Genomic DNA, 24919 nt, shown 5'->3' with positions numbered 1-24919 from the left:
TCCTGGCTCCTCCTTTTTGCCCTTTTTGAAGACTGGTGTGACATTGGCTTTCTTCCAGGCCTCAGGCACCTCTCCTGATCTCCAGGACCTTTCAAAGGTGATGGAGAGTGGCCTAGCAATAACATCCACCAGCTCCCTCAGCACTCGCGGATACATCCCGTCAGGGCCCATGGATTTATGGATGTCAAGTTTGGACAAAAGATCTCTAACCTGATCCTCCTCCACCAAGGACGAGTCTTCCTTTCTCCAGCCTTCCTCTCTTGTCCCCAGGGTCTGGAATTCTTGAGGACTGGCCTCAGCAGTGAAGACTGAAACAAAGGCAGCATTCAGTAACTCTGCCTTCTCTATACCCTCTGTTACCAGGGCACCCGCCCCATTCAGCAGCAGGCCCACATTTTCCCTAGTCTTCCTTTTGCTACTGATGTATTTGAAGAAGCCCTTCTTGTTGTCCTTGACATCCCTTGCCAGATTGCACCCCTCCTTGTTGGCGTCTCCACCACCTGGGTCAAGAAATTATCATCAGTGCTCTGCAGGAACCTCTTTGATTGTTTGTACCTAGCTGTGCTGTCTTCCCAACAGATGTCAGGGTGGTTGAAGTCTCCCATGTGAACCAGGGCCTGTGATCGTGAGGCTACTTCCAGCTGTCTGTAGAAGGCCTCATCGACAACTTCCTCCTGATCAGCTGGCCTGTAGTAAACCCCCACAACAGGGTCACCCATGTTAGCCTGCCCTCTAATCCTTCCTTACCCATAGGCTCTCAACTTGCTCTTCATCCACCCCGAGGCAGAGCTCCACACATTCTAGGTGCTCCCTCACATAAAGGGCAACTCCACCACCTCGCCTGCCTGGCCTGTCTTTCCTAAAAAGCACGTAGCCATCCATGACAGCATTCCAGTCATGTGAGCTATCCCACCATGTCTCTGTCACTGCAATGAGATCATGGCCCTGCGACCGCACACAGATCTCTAACTCTTCCTGCTTATTCCCCATGCTGCACGCATTGGTGTACAGGCATTTCAGAGAGCCAGTCGAGCATGCAAGCTTCCCAGGAGAGGTGCAAGAGGAAGTCTCAAAGGTTTTGTTTAGATAAGATATTAGCTTCTTGCCATATAACTATCATGTAATGTTTTCTTGCACTGTTAAATAGTTGCCATTATCCGCACCAAAGGTAGCTTTATGTCGCTGATCAATGAAATAAATTATTATCTTATACACCCATCTCCACATCTATTGAGACAATGTCCATACTACTGTTAGTAAGACCCTAGGATAAATTTATCATGCATTTCATTTGACATGAGGCGTATCTACAGGTCCCCTATCAGGAAGGTAGTGTAACAGCCCAAGTTTGCAAGCAGTTGCAAACACGCAGGAATCGTGTGTGTTTAGCAAAACACCCTGTGCAAACGTATTAGATGAAGTTTTCATTCCCTATTATGTTTTAATTAGGTAAAAACCTGTAAGGAAGAAAGTTCACCACAAACCTCCTGTAGTAGAGCCTTGGACAGGGCACGGGCTCTATAGATCTCTTTCCTTCTGTAAAAACCTAGACAACCAGTTCCCACTTGCAAGACCGTAACATGGGACTAGAGGATTATCTGTCACAATTCAAATACAATTCTCTGATAATGGTAATAGTGTTCCAGTGTTAGAAGTGATAGACTTACATAATTAGCTGCAAGTGCTATTTCTGTGTGTGTAAAATCTTTTAATTATTTCCTTTTTAATTATTTTAAATTACCTAATAATTCTTTAGAATTATTAAAGAGGGATGTATGGGAGGAAAGCAGTGTGAGCCCGCCATCCTTATGAAAGCTTTTCAAGAGCTCCATTATGTGCTGTGAGCATCTGACTCTTTGTAGCATGAGTCACCCGCAAAGTCTTGAGCCATCAAGTAATTAAGGTTCCCTAATACAGAGTGGGAGGGGAGGAAGTAATATCATTTGTCGTTACGATCAGTCACATTCCTAAAAGTATATATCATAACTGTTTTATAAATGGATTATTAGCAAATCAGATTACAGCACTAATTATTTCTCCCAGCATTTTCCTTACCCATGTGCTGTGGAATCATCCACTCCCCAGTACAACTACACTTTTTTTCCATCTGTTTTCCTCCCTCTTTTCTTTCTCACATAAATACACAATCATTTATTTAAACACAACAAGGACAGGAAAAACTGAACAATAGCTGTTATCAACACTTCAAAGTAAAAAGCATTTATGGCTGTCACTGAAAATCTTTCTGAATGGATAACTGCGTGGCAACCTAGCTAAAATAAGGTGGTCATAACCCAATTCTGAGGAGAATTATGAAAGAAGAATTCACAACACGATGCCATAATGCCATCTCCACACTGACTAACAATCTCAGAGAAAGGACAAGAATTGACAGGCCTGGGGCAAAAAAAAAACAGCCTTTCTCACCTTTACTGGAAAAAACAGGTAGTAAGACATGTTAGCTAATTTTTTCCATTCTGTTGAAGACAGAGCCCAAGAGAGTTAGATTATTTCATCAACAGTGCAAGGGCAGGACAAAGCTAAACAGCTGATGGGTGGTGAGAAGAAAGCAGAAAAGTGAAGAGAAAAGAATTAAAATAAACAAAAGAAAAATGCAAGTGGAATCACAGGTCAAATTTATGATATCCAGACAGTGAAATCTGGTATAATTTTCAACGCACCTACAGGGTTTAGCAGCAGTGAGGAAGAGTAATTATTGTGCGTGTTGTACATTTTCATAGGAAGAACACAGGTTTAGAAATTTCTGTTCTTTTTGTATAGGCTGTTTTGCACACCCAATAAGCAAAAACACCAAGCAAAACCCTTCTGAGTAAGTACACAACAGGAAAGGTAAGGTTAAACTGTTTCCCTGCTCTCCTTCCCAGCAGTATAAAACACAGCTTCCACCACAGATTTACTAAAGAGTAAAGGAAAGACTTTTGGCTAAGGAATAAGGGGTTGTGGGATCACTGTTCTTCCACCCATTCTCCAGTCTTGTTTTTGTCATTAACTGAGGAAAAAGCAGTCACCAAGGGGAAGTAGCCTTCTGCACAAGTTCCTTCGTGGGCTAGTTAGGTGTGGTTAAGAGTATCCCAAGGGTTCACTAAGGAGGGTCTAAAAGTGTTAAGAATGCCATATTTTGGCTCAGAAATACTGAGGAATTTGCAAGGGACTTCTATGGCTTAATCTCTGCATCACCTCTAACCCTCGCGATCAGGACGTGGATGACCAATCCCTGTGCTGAAGCTGTCTCCTCACCAGTGCCACTCCCGTCCCCATTACTACCAGAGCATCACCTGTGCTGGAACTGGTCTCCTACACATGGTCTTTGTCCTAACTATATTATACACATACCAAGGCAAAGATCTGGGTTTCTGTTCATAAAGCCACCATATACATTTCAAGGCATGGCAGTTCAGCAGCAGCAGAAGTGCCAAAGCGGGGATCCACACCCATGTCCAGAAGGACTGCTAGTTTCCGTGTCATATGCAGCCTCACTAGGCTGGACAACGTGCTCTGGTATTTAGCTATACCTACAGCAGAAGGGAGGAAGAAAAGCCCAGCACAGGCTGACTGGCCGACCCAAGGCACAGGGGTCTCACCAGGGCTGCATTTCCTTGGCGCACGGCCCAGCAGCTTGCAGGGCTCGCGCATGGGGAATGGGCCCAAGGGGGCTGTGTCAGTGCTGAATGCCAAGCCATTTGACTTAATGGAGACTTTGTTTATGCTTTCGTGGTCTCCAGCTGAATGGATTCAAAGAGTTCATTGCTTCAGGAGAAAGTGACTCAAAAGGATAATTGTGGCTCCACTTCCTTTACTCACAGTTAACCTGAGGATCACCACTGAATTTCTATGGCTGAAAAGCATGGCTTCTTCCACAAATGCTTCCCACAGGAATGACTATCTCCCTCTGTAGACTAAGCTTGATTCTCTTTTTATATTTCCATGGCATCGTTTTAATCAGTAATTACACACAAAGCAGAGTCATAAACCCCTCATTAAAGTGAGCCCCCTCACTGGTACTGAAACAAAAGCATATGCCTATGGTATGGGCAAATGGCTCAAGTCTGCTCTGTCTAAGGTGCCACTTCACAATGTTAAACCTATAAAACTCAATCATACCCTAGCCTGGGAGAAAAATTCAGAGAAAACTCTGGAGGAGTCAATTTATTTGGAAGTTAACCAGACATATTTCAATCTCGATTGGACATCTTGAGACACAACATAAATTTTTATATAGGTTATTTGATTCTCACACCTCATAAATTAAATAGAATGATCTCTGATATATCTAATGCCTAGTGATAAAACTGTGGAAGGATGGATTTCTAGTACATTTGTTTCCAGTGTCCTGTGCCTAGGTCTTTCTAGGCATCAGTTAAGGCCATCATGAAATGAAGGGCAGTGACATGGGCTAGTTTCACGTCCTGAGCAATTTACAAGGGAAAGCTAGCTCACTGAGATTAGCCTTCTGGACATTTCCGCACATGATCAAACTATCAGAGAGCTAGACATTGTTAACAGTCTCTGTTCAAAATTGCCTCGAACTGCCAGCCTACTGCTGGTAGGTTGAAAGGAAACATTCCTGCAAAAACTCTTTTCAGACACATCTGGATGAGTAATTTATTAGATTAATTTCTCTCTCCCAAAGTTGCTCACAACTTTCTGTATGTTTGCCACTTGAGAGAGCCAATAGTAAAGTTGGATTTAAGCCACAAATAATTGTTGGTATGAAAAATCAATGAAATTGTGTTTTGCAAATGTGGCAGTTGAGTATAGAGTGGTTTAGCCATCTAAATCACCTGGTAGGGTTTTGGGGGGTTTTTGATTGGACAACACAGAAATAAAGTGACACAGCATGTTACAATTCAGAATTTGATCCATGTTGACTAGTTGCATAGTGCATCTAGTCAGGAAGAGAAATAATGTCACTTGTGGACTTATGGTCCATAACTAGTCACAAGCTGCATGTGGCTAATGCTACAAATATGTTATTTGTGTTATTGAATGTACACTAAAAGTTTACTTTCAGTAAAAATACACTTTTCCATACTTCCACAGATAAAACTCTTGTTCCTAGCCAGGAAGCAAACACCATTGAATGAAAATTCATATGCAATATGACTGCAAATGCTTACAGTTATATGGGGAGATCAGTTCAGCTCTGGAGTAGAAATTTATGATCCTGTGCTACCTTAGGTATACAACAGCAGCAATATCCGATATACAATAGCAGTAAAATGATAGAGAAAGTTATACAAAGAACAGAACTGGAATATGGCTCGTATGCAATAACAAGGTTTGTAGCTGTCATCAGCAATTATTAAGTAATGCTAATTATCACCTAGTAAGAAAGCATGCTTCATAAGTATTTTGGGCACTTGTTTCCAATTTTTGGTACCTTCTTTCTTTTGCACACTTTTTGTTTTTTTTTCTATTTCCCTTACCTTAACTTTCCTTACCCTTTTTTTTTTCTTCCAGTCCTAACTTTCTTCCCCCGACTTTCCTTCCCATTAGTGGGTTCCATTTTCCCCTTCAGCAGCTTCACTTTTTTCTTAAATCATTACCAGTCTGAGCTTGTCCAGTCATATTAATGTTATTATCCGTGCTAGCAGAGAACTGCGCTTGTTGATTTGGGAAGTGTCTTCCAGTCTTATATTTCTTTTTGTTCCTTATTCTATTTAATAATAACCTATTACTCTAAAGAAGATGGGTATCATCACCAGGCTTCAGAGTGAACACCCCACCTCAGTGCACAGAAGGAAAAGGTGGGACAGAATTCATTTTTCCTACAGCCATCATTTCACATGAGGAAAAGGACTCAGTATCTGTTATGCATATCTTGCTTTTAAATGTTAGCTCTGTAGCCAGGTGGATGAGCAGCATTTTATTTCTAAAGTAAGCATATTTTCAAGCTTTGTGTGCCATATGGCCCACAAAGAAGTTAGACTCCAGCCCATGGGCAGGGTGTTCAAGACCTCTGTTCTAGGCAGCTGTGCGTAATTCTCAATTCTCAGTATGTTTTTAGGAAGTGTGTTAATTTTTATGCATTCAAATTTGATTAAGTTCCTTTTCTTGGCAACTGGTCATTGTCAGAGCCCTTTCTGATCAGCAGGGGACTAATACGGCCTGGGATCTACAGCACAGGCGATGGAAAACATTACAAGCACGATGGAGGACGTATTTGCAAAGAATCTCTTTTGCACCTGGACTCCATTTATTAAGTTTGCAGAAAGGACAGCTCCTGCCAAGAAGCCAGACACTCTGACCTTGTTTGAACCTGTCTGCTGCCGGCACATCGGGATCTGTAGGAAGCAGGAGTGAAGGAGGGGCACGGAGCAGGCTGTTGCTCCTCGGAGACTCGCTGCAATATATAGGGAGTTTATGTTCACAAAGTGTTTTACTTTTAAAGCCTGTATTCTTTCATCTCGTCACAGGCTATAACTTTGCTATTGAACTATATTGCCGTGTCTACTCAGGGTGTGTGTTTGTATGCTGATGTCAATCATTTCTTTTTGTACCCTTCACCGGCTGCAGCTAGTGGAGTGGCAGGTGGTTCTTGCTCTCCACTCTATTGATGCTGCTTGTTTTTATTATATCATTTTTCCCCCTCCTCAAGCTTTATAACCTATCTAGGTCTAAAGTCTGTAATAAACAGAAAGCTAAAAGGAAAAAAACCAGCACACAAAGTTAATACAGTTTGGATTCAATACCTAGCTCATCTTCAGCAAGGCTCTAGTTTTCCCACTATGACATGCAATTGAACTTATCCCATATTGTGGTTCACATTAAAGTATTTAAAGACTTTAGTATTCCACGCAAGTCTTAATGATCATGCTTGGTTCTCAGATACTGCAGAGATAAGTGTCCTACAAAAAGCGAGGCTAGATAGATACAGATATTCTTTTCCCTAATAAAACAGATCCTTCAGAACAACTGATTACCTAACCATTTTTACCTAACCAGCAATTGTTCCCAAAGAAATAAGATACTTACTCTTTTTCCAAGAGGAAAAAAACACACAAAAAACCCCCACCTTTCTCCCATAACTGAGATGTATACTATTTAAAACTACTCCTTTCAGCCTCAAAGCAGCACAATATTAAAGAATGAGCTTAATCTGATATCTGCTGGGTGACTTCATTTAAAACTAGGCATACACTTAGGCATCTCACTGACTTGGGACTTTATTCAGTGCATTTAACACCCCCATTTGGCATGCTGCAGCTTTCCGCAAGGTCACTGCTGCCACTCTGAGGAGGCAGACCTCCGAAGGGACTGCCCAGGCCAAGTGGAGCAGCGGTAAAAGCTATCCATAACCCTAGGAATCGGTCATGGACCTCGGGGGATTGTCCCTGAGAGGGGAAGGAGAGGCCAGCCTCCGTGGCAGCTCAGTCCCCGTCACTCTTTGGTCCTCGTTCCCTTTGCTGAGGTTGCCAGGTGGTGTGCGTGATGATGGTGAGGGCTTTTATATGGACATCTGTCCATTAGGAATAGGAACTAGGAGCAGCCAGCTAATTTTACACTCTGTAAAACTGGCAGGTCGCCATCCGAGGCTTTTTGTTGCAACTGATCTGCGCTCGATTTGAACAGGTTAGATGGAAGTGAAATACTGTATCCTACAACTAGTCCAAAGAGGCTTCTAGCTCCTAATTACAGCTACTTTAGCCATTTAGTATTAACTTATAGAATTTGTACACAGTTCTGCCTTTGTCCAAGGAAGAAAGGGAAAAGGAAAAAGAGGACTTTACACATCATTCAGACTTTGAAAGGTGAACGATAACATATTAGGTTTATTTATATAGGACAGCTGGTAGGCAAAACCAACCAATTGTTATGAACGTGAGCAATCGAACACTGCCACTGTTCACGATCTCCCTCTGGAGAGGTGTCTAGCAAGGGCAAGGTGGCACAAGTGAGTGCTGGAGAAGATGCTGGGACACTGGCGAGGCACAGCGCTGAGCTGAGTCTGGCATGGGGGCAGCGAGTTTGGGGGGCACAGGCAGCTCCCCGGTCCCTCCAAGGGGCAATCCCGCCAGGACGTCCTGCGGGAGCTGCTGGCTCACCCCGGCAGGTGCTTGCCTGCCTGTTAGCAGGGTGCACTTACTGCTGCAAATGAAAGGCAGTGATTTGAATTCTGCCCAAGGCAGTTGAAAACCTGGTGCTGCTCCTGCTGGGAGCTCTTGATTAGTGGGTGGGCTGCTTGATTAAACATATTAACTCAAAAGGGGCAGGGTGCAGAAAAATTCGATAAACTTGAAAGAAGAAACTGGAAATCCTACAACAAGATTACATAAGCTTTCCCCCGTTTGTATTGCCTCAGTGCTTTAGTTATTATACTCAACCAAAAAAATCCTCTGATTTCTTAACAAGCTAAAACAATAGCAAGAGATGACCTTGCATTATATTATAGCCAAGTATTGTGTACCTATGCCTTGAATCAGAGCAAGTGATTTGTTTGTGGTGGGGTATTTGTAATTCCATTCACTGCTATTCCTGGAAAGAAAGGGATGCAGAGGAAAGACTGAGATGATAGCCTGTCTTCCCACTGTACTGCTTCCAAGGAAGAGAGGCAAGCTGCAGCCAGTTCAAACACATATTTGTTCCCAGAACTCCATTTGAAAAAATAAAAAAAATTCTCAGCCTTGTTTACAAAATGCAGCTCGTGTTCTTGAACATTATTTCAGCAACCAGAAGATAAAATATTTTGGAGAATCTGCTGATAAGCTGCATAGATCATGAAGAAGAAACCAAAAGTCAACAGCCCAACAGAACTATTCACATACAATAACTAACTCATCTGTCCATTTGAAAGCAATCACTTTAAAAAGAAAATTCATTTAATTTGACTAGACTTTATAGATCATTTTACAAAAGGATCATTTTAAAGCATTAAAATCTTGTTCTGCTTCAACATAAACGCTGTTTTGCTCACTACCACTCAGTTCCACACGCTATTAGCATGGGTAGGAAAATGGTACTGATGGTTTTTCAGGGAAAATTATGACAGAACTAAAATTTTATGGAAATCATTTTCCCTAAGCAAATCTGAAAGAAAAAAAAAAAGTTGTGGTAAAATGAAATATTATCAATTCTTGCTTTCTAAAAACCATAAAAGAATATTTTCTTGATAAAAACAACTTTTCTGGAAAAAAAAACAAAACAAAAATATAAGGTTCATTGCATTTTAACTCAGAAAAGTCCGTTCGGTTCTTCATAATACGTTGAGATTGTGAGCCTCTGGCCAAAGACTACAGAGACTACAAAGACCTATTAGGCCTGCACACATTATGGATGTTTTAAAACAGTAACCTGTAAAGGTTTTTCATTCATAAATGCTACTTCTTCCTAGAGCTGTAGGGAATACCCAATGATGTCTTTGTCGTCTGTATTTCTTTGCAGAGTAGTATTTTTTTGTACAAAGTTTAGTCCGATTTCGCATGAAGCAGAGAAGGGAAAAGCAGCTTTTTCTTCAGATAGAGCCCAGTGGCTTGTTTCACTGGTGTTCTTGCACTTTGATGTAACTCAGAAAGTTGGGAGGTCAGTAATGGAAAGTAAAAATATCATAAATATTGGCTATAAGAAGCATCTGCAACATTATTTGCACAGTAAATGACTTCTTTGCTCGCTGCAAAGCAATTGCTAAGCAATAACGAATGTTTCTGAATGCTGTGAACAGGATAGAGATCACTGTATGAACTACAGACTGCCTAGGCATGAAACAGAGACAGTATAACCTGAGTTCAGGGACTAAATCTACGGCCTACATATATACCAGGAAGTCATCACAGCAACCAATTTATTAATAGTTTAAGTATACCTACAGAAATATTATCAAATCTAAACAAATCTCGAACCCTTTTGTCAATAATCTATAAGCAGAAAAAAGGATTAAGTTCATCCAACAAAATCAGTTCCAGCAAGCAGTTCCACAGAGGTGTCTAACTTGCCAAGAACAATGGTGCAGCGCCTTGGTTAGCCTGGTTAGCGCTTGTAGCAATGGGAGGTTGCTTGCCCCTCCAAAAGCAGCAGGCACGCTCAAATTTAAATATATCCTAGCATCGGCACATCAGCCTGCTCATGCTGTGCCACTTGGTCTTGCATAGTTAATGTTTTGCTCCTCAGTAATTTCATATCTCCTCCTATATCAAGTCCCCATAATAGCAGGAGTGTTTCTTTTTTTGATTTCATCCTCATGACCCATTTTGGCTTTCAGTCTGGGCAGAGGTTTTTATAGTATTATACTATTCTTGTTCATGTTGACTTTGTTCCAGTTATACTTATTAGACTGGTATTTGTTTAGCTTTGGGTAACTGAAATAATAACTTTGTGAAAGTTAGCTTTCTTTAAGGTCATTTTCATTATCAATGAGGTCTTTGTTGCCCTCCTCTCTCTTCCCATGACTTTGCATAGACTCTAAAGATTTCAAAAACTGCTTAGCATCGAAATTATCTGAAATGATTTACCATAGGTTTTGTTTGAATTTGAAGGAAAGTTTAGAATTCGCTTTTATTTTACTTGAACTCTCCCTTACATCATAGCAGATGCACAGGACCTGGAATATCTCCAACATAGATTTGCTTCAAAAGCACTCTTAAACATAAGGAAGAACTTTGAAGAGGAAAAGAAGAAACAGAAATAGTGATAGAGAAGACAATAATTATGGCAAGTTCTCAGATCAGTTGTGTCCCTACCCTAGCCATAGGTTCAGAAGGTGGATTTTAAATTCTGCTTGAAAAAAACTGAACGTCAGTGCTCAGAAGTAATCATTTGAGTCTATATTTCTGTTCAGTTTCAGTATGGCCATGTAGAACCAGTAGAAAAGATTTCAGATCTTCAGGTCAAATAGGTGTTTGTCAAAGTCTTTCTCAAAATATGTCTCTGCATGGTTCTAGAAATGAAAAAAGAGGAACACTTCTGAAACAAAAAGAAGGCTACGGACAAGACTCAGAAAAAAAGTAGCACCCATAAATCTAGCAGATAGGCTCAGTTTGTATCTCTGGTAGTGGAAAATGAGCATGTTATTGATGAATAATAGTCTTACGTGAGAACTGGCTAATATGAGTATTAGCAAATTAGGGAAGTCCTCATAAAAGTGGAGATAGTGATATTTATTGACTTTTGAAGGGCCATGTGATATCTACAGAAGTTTGTTCAAAGTATTTTCATGGCAGAAGACATTGCTGAATTGTATGAATTCATCCTTCTGGTGTAGAAAAAGTTTCAGGTAGCGTCTATGGAGAATTAAGTATGCCACTCATTAGTACTCATTCTCTTCCACTTCACTAAGGTGAACGCCACTGCACATTAAGGCCAAGGAGCACAGAGAGATAGAGAAGAAAATGAGAGTTCAGCAGAGCATTTCTGCTTTGGCTTGGAAGAAAGGAAGATTTACAAGCCCCAATGCAGTGGGATTGTCTCTGCTACACCACCACTTCCCTCTCAAACCAATGACCTGTTTTGTGAAATACTAGGAAAACATCTTAGTTCCCTAGCTCAAGCAGCTCCACATGTTTAGACCCACCACAGTGCAGACTTACCACACAGGATTCAGCTCTAGCTTAACATACGTAAATGTAGGTGTGCATGGGCATGCAGAAGGAGAAAGTCAGTTGCCTAAAAATGGCTCATTTGAGCTGTCCTAGAGTATTCAAGATATCTGCACGGGGCTAGCAGAGATTATACGAAACCTGCAGAAGTCTTGTACATTTCTGTAGCAGAATATCCCACAGAGCCTAAAATTACTCTAGAAACCTGTCGCAGCAGCCAGATCTCATCAGCACTGCCTTGGCTCCCATCATAACTAGTGGCAAGGTAGTCAAGTCATCTGAGAGAGCTAGGACACATGGGGCAACTTGCCCTTCAGCAGTCTACTACTGGCTGCTCACTCCCTGGGCTCCATGGGCTATTTTTGACCACAGTGACTCAGAGTGGGCCTCAGACATCTAGCACACATGTAAACACCCGCATGTAAACCCTAGATAAAAGGTGCACACCTGCAGCAAGCCTTGCTGTGTAGGGTCTGTATCTGAAGAAACCAGCTGCTTTCCATGGCTAAAATAAACTATAACTAAGTGAATTGGAGATGTATTTCAAAATCTATCGAGTAGAAAGCTATGCTACTAAAACATTTAAAGGGCTGACTCAATTCCCCTAAGGCAACACTTTCAGCTTTGAAAGAATATAACGTTTTAGTCAATAGGTTCTGAAATATGTCTCAGAATTGCTTAATTAGTCAGTTATAGCTGAATTTAGCTTAAAAAAGGTTATGGGGACAGTTATCGAACAACTACAATAGGTATGACTATGCAAATGCAATGCTATAACATTGAAATGGGAGGGCCTCCAGCTACTACGTGTGTTAATTCTCTGGGCAAGCTTGTTAAGAACTAGATATTTTCAGAAGACTAAGAAGATTTCAGGTTATATGTGCACCTGACTACTTAATAAAAGCACTACGTTGTCTTTCCTGAAGATCTAAATTCCAAAAACCTGCCAAATGCTACGTGCCAAATTCTCACGTGGGGTAAACTAAAGCAGCTTCCTTAGTTTTCAACACCGCTTTCCTAATTTACGTCACCTAAAAGACCTGGCCAAGTGCCAATACAATTAGAAAAGCAAATTCTTTTCTTCTTTACTTGCGTTTTCATATACTTCTGCATTTCTGTGCTCAGTTACAGCCTAGAAACAGAAGTAACAAAGTGCTTAGAATTAAAACACACACTTGCCATATTTTCTCTTTAGCAAAGCAATGGAAATCCTGTGATTTAGGCAGTCTTCTGAGATTTCCAGCCCAGTTTGGCAAATTCTTGAGGTTTGGATAATAAAATTATGAGGCAATTCCCACAGGTATATTTTTCACCTTTTTAATATCTTTTATGTGCTGTATTACTTTCATGTGATGTTTCCCACAGCTCTGCTCTGATGAAACATAGAAAATTCATTGAGTAGTAGTTTCCTCACAATAGCCAGCACTGGCATAGTTTACATCTGCTGAGGATGAATCTGAGATCATCTTTCACTTAGTAAAGCACAGCACAGAAACACAAGGTGTCATTTTTGGACTCTGCAGCCTAAGACTTTGAAAGCCTACACCTTGCCTGCTGGAAACTACTCCACTGTGGTCTGTCTCGCAAATAAGCCTTGAAAATCCCCAGGCCCCATCCACCAGGTATTTACATCAACACACGCTAGGAATGTTTCGGCTGCATTCCCTGACTTTACCACATATGGGCCCAGTAAAAGGCCACATCAGAAAAGCCTGACGTTTCCAAAATGCAAAGATTTGATAACTGATACACACTCTCCTACCTCTGTCAGGAGCATACAACAGGCTTCAAAAAAGAAAGAAGTAAGCTTATCGCCTAAAACACTGATGTGTCCAGTTACCCAATAGCCCACACTCTGTGAGGCACCCCATCCTAGATGCAATCCACTGTGGAAATGTAGTATTTTCTGCCACAGTGGCACTGGTGTAAATGCTGCACAAGGACAAGGGCAATAGAAAGGGAAACACCTAAGATTCTCTCTTTGCAGAACTAGGCAGAAACGAGAGCGAAGCCACAGCTGGTGTGGGCAGCCAACTCTGAGAGACCAAGGTTTGTAGAGGGAACTTCCTACAGTCCCTCCAGGTTATACAGTAAAGCAAGGAGAGATCTGGTTGCAAACATCCCCCTAAATTGTGCAATCTGTGGGAAGAGAAGTTATCTGATTTCTCCTGAGCTAGGAGTGTTCCCCCTGCAACCCCATCTAGCTGAAAGGCAAGCAGGAAAAGACCCGTAGCATAGGCTCTTTCCATCTCTGTCCCTTCAATATGCAGCTCAAGGTATTTTCTCCCAAGCCTCTCTAGAATTAAAAAAAAAGGGGGGGGGGGGAAGAGGAGGAGCAACATAAAACTTACTATCCTCTACTGAGAGAACCCTGCTCTTTCATACCCATTCCTCTTCCTGCACAAGCAAACCTGGGTGCATAATCCTGTGTGGCAGGCGGAAGAGGAGCCGAGTGGCTAAGACAAGACAACATAAGACATAACTGGAGGTCTCACAGTGAGAGGCAGTAGAGGAGCAACAATAGCCTTAAGTCTCCTTGTTTAAGGAGAAGACATGCTTCTGAGAGGTGGGAGAGTGAACAAGGTGAGTGTATTTGCACCTCAGAGAGTAGTAGGCTGATAAATAAGCCAAAAGCAAAGGAAGCTCAGTCCAGATGTGCTGAATTTCCTCTGTCTGCTCATAACTCACAACATGTCCAGATATGTGCAATGCCACACTGCAATTCACCTAACTGATCTGTCTTACTTCACTTTTCATAGGCAATTTCACTTGTTTCTTCCCTCTCAAGGTGTCCTTAAACAGTTAAGCAAAATGAAGAATATTCTCCAACCTCCAGTGTATAAGTAACTTTTTGTATTAAATTATACTGCAATCAATTATTAAATGAAGATTGTCATTAAATATTACAGTGAAGAATATTATCAATATTGTATCTGTCACAGATGAAAAAAATACATATATGGATGGATGTAATCCCTTCATTGGTTTATAGACCCAGAGTTCCCCGGAGAGTGCCAGTGATGACACAATATCCCCAAATGCTGGATTTTGTATTTGATATATCTGAAAGATGTGCAAAAGCAGATGTAACCAGACAGTTCCCTTTGGTTACATATATGAGGAAGCTCCACAGAGCAAGTTATTTTAGCTAAGGCTGGCAATAATTTATGCTGAATAAATTGCCTCTATATCCGCCTGTTTCAGGCAGCAGCAACATAGGAAGAATGTGAACCTTTTTGTTAAATCAACTCATTTTGAGCCAAATTATGCTTCTTTTTGAGTATCCGCCATTGCAAACATAGAAGACATGTGGATCGAGATATTAGCACCTTCTAAAAGTTGGCTCAATAAAAGCTGTTTAGCACTTAAACATGGAAGCTGTTGTCAGCTTCACAGATGAGTAATTCATTCCAAATTTTGGAAGTGGAAATTCTGATCTGATGTATACTTCAGTCTTATTAAGAAATTATATTCTCTAAGCTGCAGTTCACTTAAAATTTAGTCCAGCTCCCACCCTGTCACAATCCATACAAGACTCTGGAAATCATAAGAAATTAACTTGATGTGGGTTCTTCTGCCCCAAGTTGAGGAAAAGGTCCCCAGTAGCCCAGATTTGTTGTGCCAGGAAGATACGGGACAAAGAGAATAGCTAATCACATTGCTGTAGCTTGGAAACATGATTAAAAGGAAGCCTGTGTTAGGCTTTATCCTAAGGAACACCTTTCCTTTTCTCCTGTAATGCCATCAGTGTAACAGACACCAAGAAAAGGACATCACTATCTATTCATTGATTCTGTAATTTTCTCTGTGCTCTAGACTCTAAAGGGAAATTGTAAGGAGAAAAAAATACCCTGGTGAACTACGGCTTAAATATGATTTGAGATGCTTATTTCTGAGGTATCAAACTTGAGAGTCTTTTTAACATATCTTTCTTTCATTTTTTTTTTCTTGCCTCCTGAAAATCAGGTCTGCTAAAGATCTCTCAAATGTTTCGAAAGCTGTGGGAATTACTTGCTCTTTTCCTCCCTCCATGTCTTCTATTGGTCCAAAACACACCTCTTCACTGTATTTTCAATCTCATCACTGTTGACACAACGTCTTTTTCCGAACCGCACCATCTGGGACAGCCTTCCTATATTTCTCTGCCTTCAGATCTCCCTCTCTTGAGGCTTCAGTTAGCCTAGCTCTACCACTACTTTGTATTTTCAACCTGAGCTTAGTATGATGCTAGTGAAGTCAACAAGAAGTTGAACCAAAACCTTCTAAGAAAATTGTTCAAGTTTAACCCAAAGCTAATGAGTGAAAGTCAGTAACAGTTGAGATGACAGCTAAGAATTTCTCGGCCTTAGTAAGTCACTGTCTTTGGATCCTGGTCTCTCTGTCTGTTAGACAGGATACTCATTTATCAGTTACAAAAAGATGGAGTGAGGATATTTATTTCAGAATGTACCTGGGCAGCAGTTTGAAAATCTAAGGCATTTTAGTAACTGTTAATGAAAATGTTTTTAATTCTACCAATAATCTATTGACAGTTGGCTGCCAGTCTCACACTTGTTCTGCTTGTTCCTTGTACGTTTTGGTGCATAAGGGTCAGCAGAGAAAACAAAAAACAAAAGCCAAACCCAAATCTAGCCCTCTCCTCTGCCCTCATAGCCTCTGCCCTCCCCACTCCAAACGCTCTTCTGCTCCTCCCCTTACTGGGAACTGATGTTCACAGAGTGACTAAGAAAATGATTCAGTCCTGAAAGCCTCCATGTAATTTAGCGAAACAAAGGGCTGACCTCACCAGAAACGGCAGCAGCAGCACCAGCCGCTCCTGAAATGTCTAAAAGGCAAATGCATTAGTATGTTCAGCCACCATGCTGGCTAATGACTAGACATTTTTGAACATATGGGATCATTATTCCAGCATATCATCAGTGAACTTTCCAGAAAAGCTAATTAAAGGGCCCTTTAAATGCTTACTACAAAGTTAAGTTTTATCACAGCTCCTCACTTGCATTTGAAGAATTAGCAGTTTTCATCTTCCCTGCTCTTACTACCTTTCTATTTCCGGTGTTCACTAAAGACGAGTAAAGCTAATTAAATAGAACTTCAATTTTTTAATCATAACTTACCTTTCCTTTCATTTCCATGCAGAAACATTTCATTTCCCACTGACACAAATAGGATTTAGAACACACTGTGGCCAATGTCTACTGATGGCTCATCTTCTCAGATAACCTTCCTTCCTATGCATCTCTCCTATAGCTGTTTCTATTCTTTAATGGTTATTGCAAATGACATTAAAAGGTAATTTATGGATAGCAGAAAAGAAAGGTCATTAGCCTGGCCAATAGCTCCTAATAAGGGGTAAATTCACTGAACTACTCTTCCTGCTCATGAGAATAATTTGCTAGGAAATGTGTAGATGATCAAAAACTCCTGGTTTTCCACATCTTTTGGAAGCAATTTTGCTTTTAGGGATGTATGCTCTCAAGTTAAAAACAACAACCTGCAATCATGAGATAGGTGAAAAGAATATAATCTGCTATGTGAATCCAAGTCCGGGGTATCATTGTGGAGAAAAATCTCAAGATTTTAAACTGTGAATGTAGCATAGCCAGTGCTGTGATATCTGTTCAAGTACATAGAAAATAGTAGTAATGGGAATGTGAGCTATTTAACTAAATAAATCCAGCAATGATAATTTGTGTCTTCATTGTTAGGCATATCATTGATGACAACTTCAGGAGAAGCGCCAGGAGAATATGTGGTTAACTACCTTGTTGCGTGCTTTGGAAGATACGAGGAAGGACTACAGGGTGGATAGCAAGTGTGCCTTTCTCAGGATGGTCTCAGAGAAAAGAGGCATTAGGATGACTGATAAAAAAATGCATTTTCCCAGGTTTCATCCAAAAACAAGAATTCTGCTTTGGAATGTAAAAAAAAAAAAAATCAATATTATTCTAACAGTTTTATAGGCATATTTTGATTGGCTTTTCTGTGCACGTGTGGCCGCTTCCTATCACATGCACAAGTACACACGGCTACTCAGTGTCATACAGGAAATCCTGGAGTAAAATACTCCAGGATTGTTTAGATATACAATAGATATACAATCTTCATTGTATAGATAAGAGATTTTGGACCCTGGATTCCCCAGGTTTTATGCATTTATCACAGCGCCCATGTCAGCTATTACGTGTAGAAGGCTTATGTTTTGGGTACATGGGAAAGAAAAACAGCCTCTGAACCAGTGGATAAAGGGCCTTATTGGAACTGTAACTCCTCAAAATGTTGCTATACAAGCCCAATATATGCTCAGTAATGGTCATTCAAAAAAGTGGTTATGTATAGCATGTGTAAAGAAAGAGAAGCACATGACAGAAGAAGTCATGAGGGTAGCAAACCAGGCATATTTTTCCGGATGGCACATTTTGCCTTAACAGCATCCCTGCCTCGGTTCATAACGTGGAAGGAAATAGCAGCTGCAAGCCCTCCAGTGCCACAAAGTCCTTCACCTAGCTCCCAGCTGCAAAGGCCTTCCGGGGATGCAACTGCCTCCATTTTCCCCGCAGCTCATATCAGCATACATAGCCATTTGCACTACAGAAATGTATACAATGCCAATGTCCAGGGCTAGGTGCAGGTGACCCCCGTGTCTGGTGAAAAGAGCCAAGTGGCTCATGATGCTGCTCTGACTGGGCTGTATGTGGAAGCTGAGGAGGGAGGGCAGTGAGAGAAGAGCAACACCGCCCAAGGATGGGCGCCAGCTAGGGAACTATGTTGATGAGCAAATAGCACTCTGCAGAGGAGCTCCCAGCAACAGAAAATGAGATAACAACAGGAATGCTGTTTCTCAGACAGCCGAAAAGTATCTATAATGCTTGTATTTATCCTTCACCTATTAGCAGAGAAATAGCTTAAATGTCTTGCAACTGTATCCCTATCATCATGTTCTTAAGTGGTAATAACTTTGAAGAGGTATCTTGGAATAATAAATAAACATTAAAATATACAAATCTAAATAGTTGAAGAATAGAAAATTCTGCTGGTCATTTATCTAAGATGATCTCTCTAGATTTCAATTTTTGGATAAAAGTAATAGTCTGAGAGACCCTGATCCTCCAAACAAACATTTATTTATTTACCCATTAATTTAACATATATTTATGAATCAAAGAAAACACTCTTGGTTGTAGTAATGCAATTTATATGAGTAGACTTACGCACATGCTGAAGTGTTTATGGGAGCAGGAACTAAATATGTTAAAAAGAATCAAATATGAAGGCATGCATGCATCTGAAGATTTCATATGTATTGCATCCCATGGAATAAATATCCCTCTGTGGAACTGCATTGCAGAAAACTGTGTTTGACAGATGGCAAGTAAACTGGAACATAATTCCCCCCACCCCCACCCACAGAGGCTGCCTGGTAAAATAATGACTTGAATGTCCTGTCTACTTCCACTTTAAATGAATGTGATCACCAAATAGAAATGTCAATATCCTCCTCCAAAAAAGATCTAGCTGCAGATCAAAAGATGATTTGAAAAGAAGTCAAAAGAGGTTTAGCTCAGGTCAGAAAATAAATGTTCGGAAACAAAATTCCTTCTTTCTTATGTTGCTTTCTGCTTCGTTTATTCCCCTTCCTTTCCCAGTCCTATTTGTTTTGGGCTTGTTCTGTCTCCTTCTCCTACGAGGATCAGGGCAGAAAGAGTCCAGGAAGTCTTCTTCTTAATATTGCTCTAACTTGTGCACTTGCCTAATGCCCTTCACATCCCACTCATGCATATGAGCCACTAAAGGTGTGCACAAGGTCAACTTGTCTTGCTGCTTGTAAGTATACAAGTATTATCTGTTTATAACCAGTCATTCAACAAATTAATATGCCAGAGCAGCGCTATGCAATGTCAGTATAGATCACGTGACAGAAAGAAATGTATAGGAAAACACAGAAATCTTTCCTCAAATCTATAACTGGATATAGATAAACAGAAAATAATCTTCCAGACTAAGTAATCAGAAAAGACATAATCAAGGAAAAGGAAAATATTTTCCTTGTGGATTGTCTTGCATTGTTCTGACCTGTCATATATCAAATACCTGCTGTTTTCTGATAAGCAGCGAGCATACATCCTGATAGTGATGCATGTTAAACCTATGTTACTTTGTTACAGTCTGTGTATAACATGACTTTGCCACCCAGATCAGAATATTTGCTCCTGCCTGGGAGCAGAAACACTGTGATTCACAGTTACCCAAATTCTGAGTGGGTAGCACAGTCCTTTTGTAGTTTTCAGAACAGACTTCATCCAAGCTAGTAAAATGTAAGTTTCTTTTACTTCCTTTATCAAACATTGCAAAGGTATAAAAACAGCTGAACTTTTTCTCCAGGGCAGCTGCAGTGTTAATGTATGGCTGTTCCCCTTCTCTTAACCTTGCCTCACGCAGCCCAAAGGACACAAAATCGAGCTGAGCAGCGCCGAGCAGGCCTCTCGCCCTGTGAGCATGCACGGTGCTCTCTATCGTAAAGCGCTGTGCAGCCTCAGCAAGCAAAGGCTAGAGCAAATTTTACACAAAGTGATTATAATAATCAGGTTCTAAAAGACAAATAGACGCAAATATATATAAATAAAAGTGGCAAGTAAGCTCATAGCTCGGCTCACGGGTCGAACGGGTTCCAGTATGCCGTTCCAGACTGTCCCTCATAGACTTAGCCCTACGTACAATACATATGAAGCTTCTCATGTCCCTCTGAGCATTTAGTAGCCAATTACATATTCATGTGCAAATTAAATGATGGCTTAAAATATTGGAGCTAATCCAATTTACACCACCTGAGGATTGTGCTCACCAAGTGCCTGGAAAACAATAGAGGAATGGGAACAACAGGTCACAGACCATGAGTGTGAGTGTGAGTGGGGCAAGAAATACAGTGTCTGCAGCCATATAGAGCTGGATATCTTTATTCACTTGCCTTTTCATCTAAGAGTGCGTTTAAGTTTGAGATTAAGACATCTACTTTTCAGTGTTTATATGAATGTTTCTACAGGCCTGCTACAGGCTCAATTTGGTTACCTAAACGCAGGCCCTTGGTGCCATTTGGACTGCCCTGCACATAAAGCCTAGGCTCCAGCTGCAAGTCCAGAGGGGCAGAGATCTCCCACAGTCCTGTGGCTGCTGCTTTGCAAGGATGTCTCAGAGTCCCAGAGCATTGCAATTAGGCCACCTAGGCTGTAACAACCATAGTGACCTCAGTGTTAATCTCAACCTAAATTTCCCCCATTATGCCTGTCTGTATGTATGCCTACTCGGGCTGTCTACAGTACTTTGGGTGATAGGAATATTGAAATATTCACAGTAGGATCAGTGAAGAATCCAAAACTCCATTGCTCTAACTTGTGTTTATTTGGCAAAAATATCAACAATGAGTACTAGTAAACTGGGTGTCCTCCTTCCCATTTGGGATTGCCTCTGACAAAGAAACAGAGAAGGTAAGAGAAAGTTTGAGGTCTTCTACTTTTTGGGAGATGGAATTTTGCAACTAGGATGCCATTTTTGTAAATATATCTGCTTAACTTAGAGAGTGTGAATATATGAACTTAAAGAAAAATACCTAGTTTGACTCATGTCCTACTCATGTTAAGAAGAAAACTTTGTCTGTAGTCATTAGCTATAACCAACAATATCTTTTGCTTAAGAATTTTTACTTTGCAGGACTAAAAAGAGATATAGACCCTCACTTAAGGTTTATTTGAAGCTTGGAGCCTACGATGTCTGAGATATCCATACACACCTAGCAGATATGATACACAACCTATGAGCCTGGGGAATGAGGATAAGAGGTAAAATCTGGATTGCACTGATTTCAGTGGCAACTCTCAGTGACTCCTGGTCAGAATTTCACAATCACAGTTACCATGAATGAGGAGCTCCCTCATTTATTTGGCTTCTAGCCAACTAGTCAACTAGCCACTAGACTGCTAGCCATTTCTATGATCTTTTTTCCCTTAAGAATATAAGCTAGGATCCTTTTTACATAGTATTTCCTTAGTTTTTCACAAGGATCCAGATAGAAATTGCAATCAAAGGATCCTGACATTTATCCCTTCCCACCGATCCCCTGAAAACTTTCTGCAGAAGAGAAAAGATTATGTGAAACAGAGGAAGTTGGGTGTTCAGTGCCTCCCAAGAACTGTCCAATTACTCTGTGCACACTGGTTCACATAGTGATTTAAATACTACCCAGTTCAGCAAATATTTTGAATAGGATGTTTTCTTAAGCAGCACTTCCGGCATCTGACCTCAGTCCATCATGTCCCTAAATCTATATGGCATGAGAAAGAATGGACAATCACTGAGGAAAAACTATCCATCAAAGACTTTTCTCTAAGCCCTCCTGTGGCTCAGTAAAGCTCCATCTCCAGATGAGGAAGTGTGAGGGGCATAAAACTGTGTGCTAGAAGCAGATACTGCGATACTGCATCGAAGCCCTGATCAGTTGATAGAAGCAGAAGTATTCCATAAGGCAGCTGCTGGGGGAGGGGGGAGGGGGGGGTTAATCATTGTACATCAAGTAGATTTCCAAAGAGTTCATTCAAAGGGAAAAACGAGGAACAATGATGCTCAAAATGGAGTACATAAAGAATATAAATATATTTTCAAAAGCACAAATGAAGCACTGAGTGCAACCAAGTAGAAGGAGTTGTGCAGCTCAGATGGACCATGGTAGCCGTGATTGAGCTCTTGGCCTATAATCACTTCCACAAGGATTGCAGGAAGAAATTACGTTCAAACACATCCAAAACTGCACAATCTTTCTCATTCATCTGCCCATCTCCTTCTGGTCTATTCCTCCAGTTTCCAATAAGTCTCTTTCTTCCCCCTTTTGTTGAATATAGAATGACCTATGTAACCAACAATAAAATCAGAAGGAGATAAAGACTATTTTTAATGATGTGGAGGCCAAATTATTATTTAACTTTTAAATATGAACAATACTTGGCTCCAAATCTCATTTAATCTTCATGGATATCAATTATATTTTGTCATATCTAGACCTGTGAAAATTTCATTTCTTCAAATGAGCTCAATAACTAACCCTCAGCCTCTTTATAAAAAAACCTTCCCTTCTCAGATTTTTCCAATACAGATTATGAAAACATTAGTTCAATGGGATTTCTATGGCCTGTTTGACATTCTTTTCTCTTTAGTTGGATCTGAGATATTATTTAAAGCTGGAGCTCTTTCCAAATGCTAAAATATTTGTTCTCTGAATAAATCACCATATGCGTGAAAAGATCAGACACGGGTACATCTTTTATATAGTAACTGCTGGTTTACAATGCTATCAGTCTTGTGTTATTATTATTTTTGTCACAGTGTGCAGTTCATTGCTGTGCATGACACTGCAATGTTTCAATGCAGAGAGACCTTCAGGAAAAGAATACAAACATTTCTAAGTCTTGTACATTCACTACCAAACACTCAGCAATGGGAACAGTAGAGAACAATAAGCAGAGCAAAGTCTTCAGGACTTTGTTTTCCTCTTGGAGGAAGGTCTCCATGAGAACTTCTACATCACCACAGCCCCATTTGGAGCTGGATGAAGCAACAAGCTGTTTATCAGCATCTGTATTCCTGCTTATAGGCTAGCATAAAGAGCTGGTGGTAAGCAAGAAGATTGTAAGGATTATATTCTTACCAGCCTCTAGACCCAACAAAAGCAGTAAAAGGCCTCCAACCCTAATAAAGCCAGTGCAGGTCCTAGTTCTCACTAGCCAGCCCTGCCTCACTCCGGGGATTATAGGAAAACATCATCTAACACTGCTTAGTAGGACCCGTTTCTTGCAGGCTTGGTCCTAGCTGGCTCCTGGCCCTGGGTTTGCCTCCTGACATTTGACTTGGTTTCCCAGGGCAGCTGTGGAACAAAATTCCCAGCCCCGATTCGTGACACACATAGCCTGTTTTTAGGACTTTGCAGTGGCCCCAGCTGGTGCAGAGTAGCGATGACTGCTTTTTTCCATCCATAGTCTGAACGAACAGCTCTGAGTGAATAGACTGTGCAGCAGCTGTGCAGGCAGAGACCATCTCAGGGGACAGGTTTTAATTTCCCCAGCCCCTCTTCATTCCACACTCTTGGGTTTTATGTGGGTGGAGTTTTATTTCAGCCTAAATGTCTAAATCCATTGCCTGAGATATAGGTGCAATCTGAGCCCCTTCCTGCATTACGTGTTCAAATTGCTGACCGCAAACACAATAGGTTTTGCGGTCTTAAGGGCCACCTGTTGAAAGTGTTCAAACGCGCTCTCATCCATTTGCATTCCCTACCGCCTATTTTCCTGCGTGTGACTCAAGCGTCTCTCTGTGAGGAGTTCGCCCAGTGTGTCGGGCTGCAATCATTGCAGCGCTGAACCGATTCAACATCTTGAAAAGCTAATTAACTTCATAAAAAATTCATATAGGCATGCAAATACTGAGGCCCAGATAAATAATTAACTGAACTCTTCCACACCAGTGCCAGCATGCTCCAAGGCTGCCCTCTCTTGCCAGGCCTGCTCAACAATTATTCAAGACATGTGATGTGCACTGCATTTGATGATTCTCTTCAAGGTGTAAACCTATGCGGCAGCTTAATAAACAACATACATTGCACAGTCAACATTGATTTACACATCTTCTGAAGAGATGATGCATGAAATGATCAGAAAAGTCAATAATGCAAGCAAAATGTATGGGCTTGAGATAAGTAACAGAAAACAAAATCAATGCCTTCCAGCTATTATCATCATGAAGTAGAGTTCATAATAGATAACATTAAGTTTGAACAAGTTGCATCATTCCAATACCTGCAATCAGCTGTCATTTCTGACAATAATTGCCAGAATGATATTCATATACGTATACGTTAGCTCTAGCTCTGGTGCTAAATGGATTTAGCTGAACAATCAGGGCAAATAACCTGACGAGCTAGGTATTTTATTATTCTGACATTAAAAAAAGCATACTGCGGAGCCCATTAATCATGACCTGTATTACCATGTACATATAAATGTAGCACCAAAGAAAGCCAAAATCTTGCTACAAATATACTGAAATAAATACTGGAGGAAGATCTGAGGCATTTGATGGGATCACCCTATCACTAGCTCTGAAGGATAAAATTCAGCAGGATGAGATAGCTGACACTATCAGAGAACCTGAGCAACAATGACTCAGTCACACAACACAGACAACAGTATACTTCAGCTTTGTATCCAGAGCTTTACATGAGACTTATCGTATGACTTTACATCAAGGTTTTCTGATAGCCCCAGGGTGCAATCAATAAGAAAGCAACATAAGAGAAAGCTCTGACCAGTAAGGGCTTGTCAACACAGGGA

Source organism: Struthio camelus, chromosome 3 (genome assembly GCF_040807025.1).
Source record: "Struthio camelus isolate bStrCam1 chromosome 3, bStrCam1.hap1, whole genome shotgun sequence".
NCBI lineage: Eukaryota > Metazoa > Chordata > Aves > Struthioniformes > Struthionidae > Struthio > Struthio camelus.
This window is presented reverse-complemented; position numbering follows the sequence as displayed.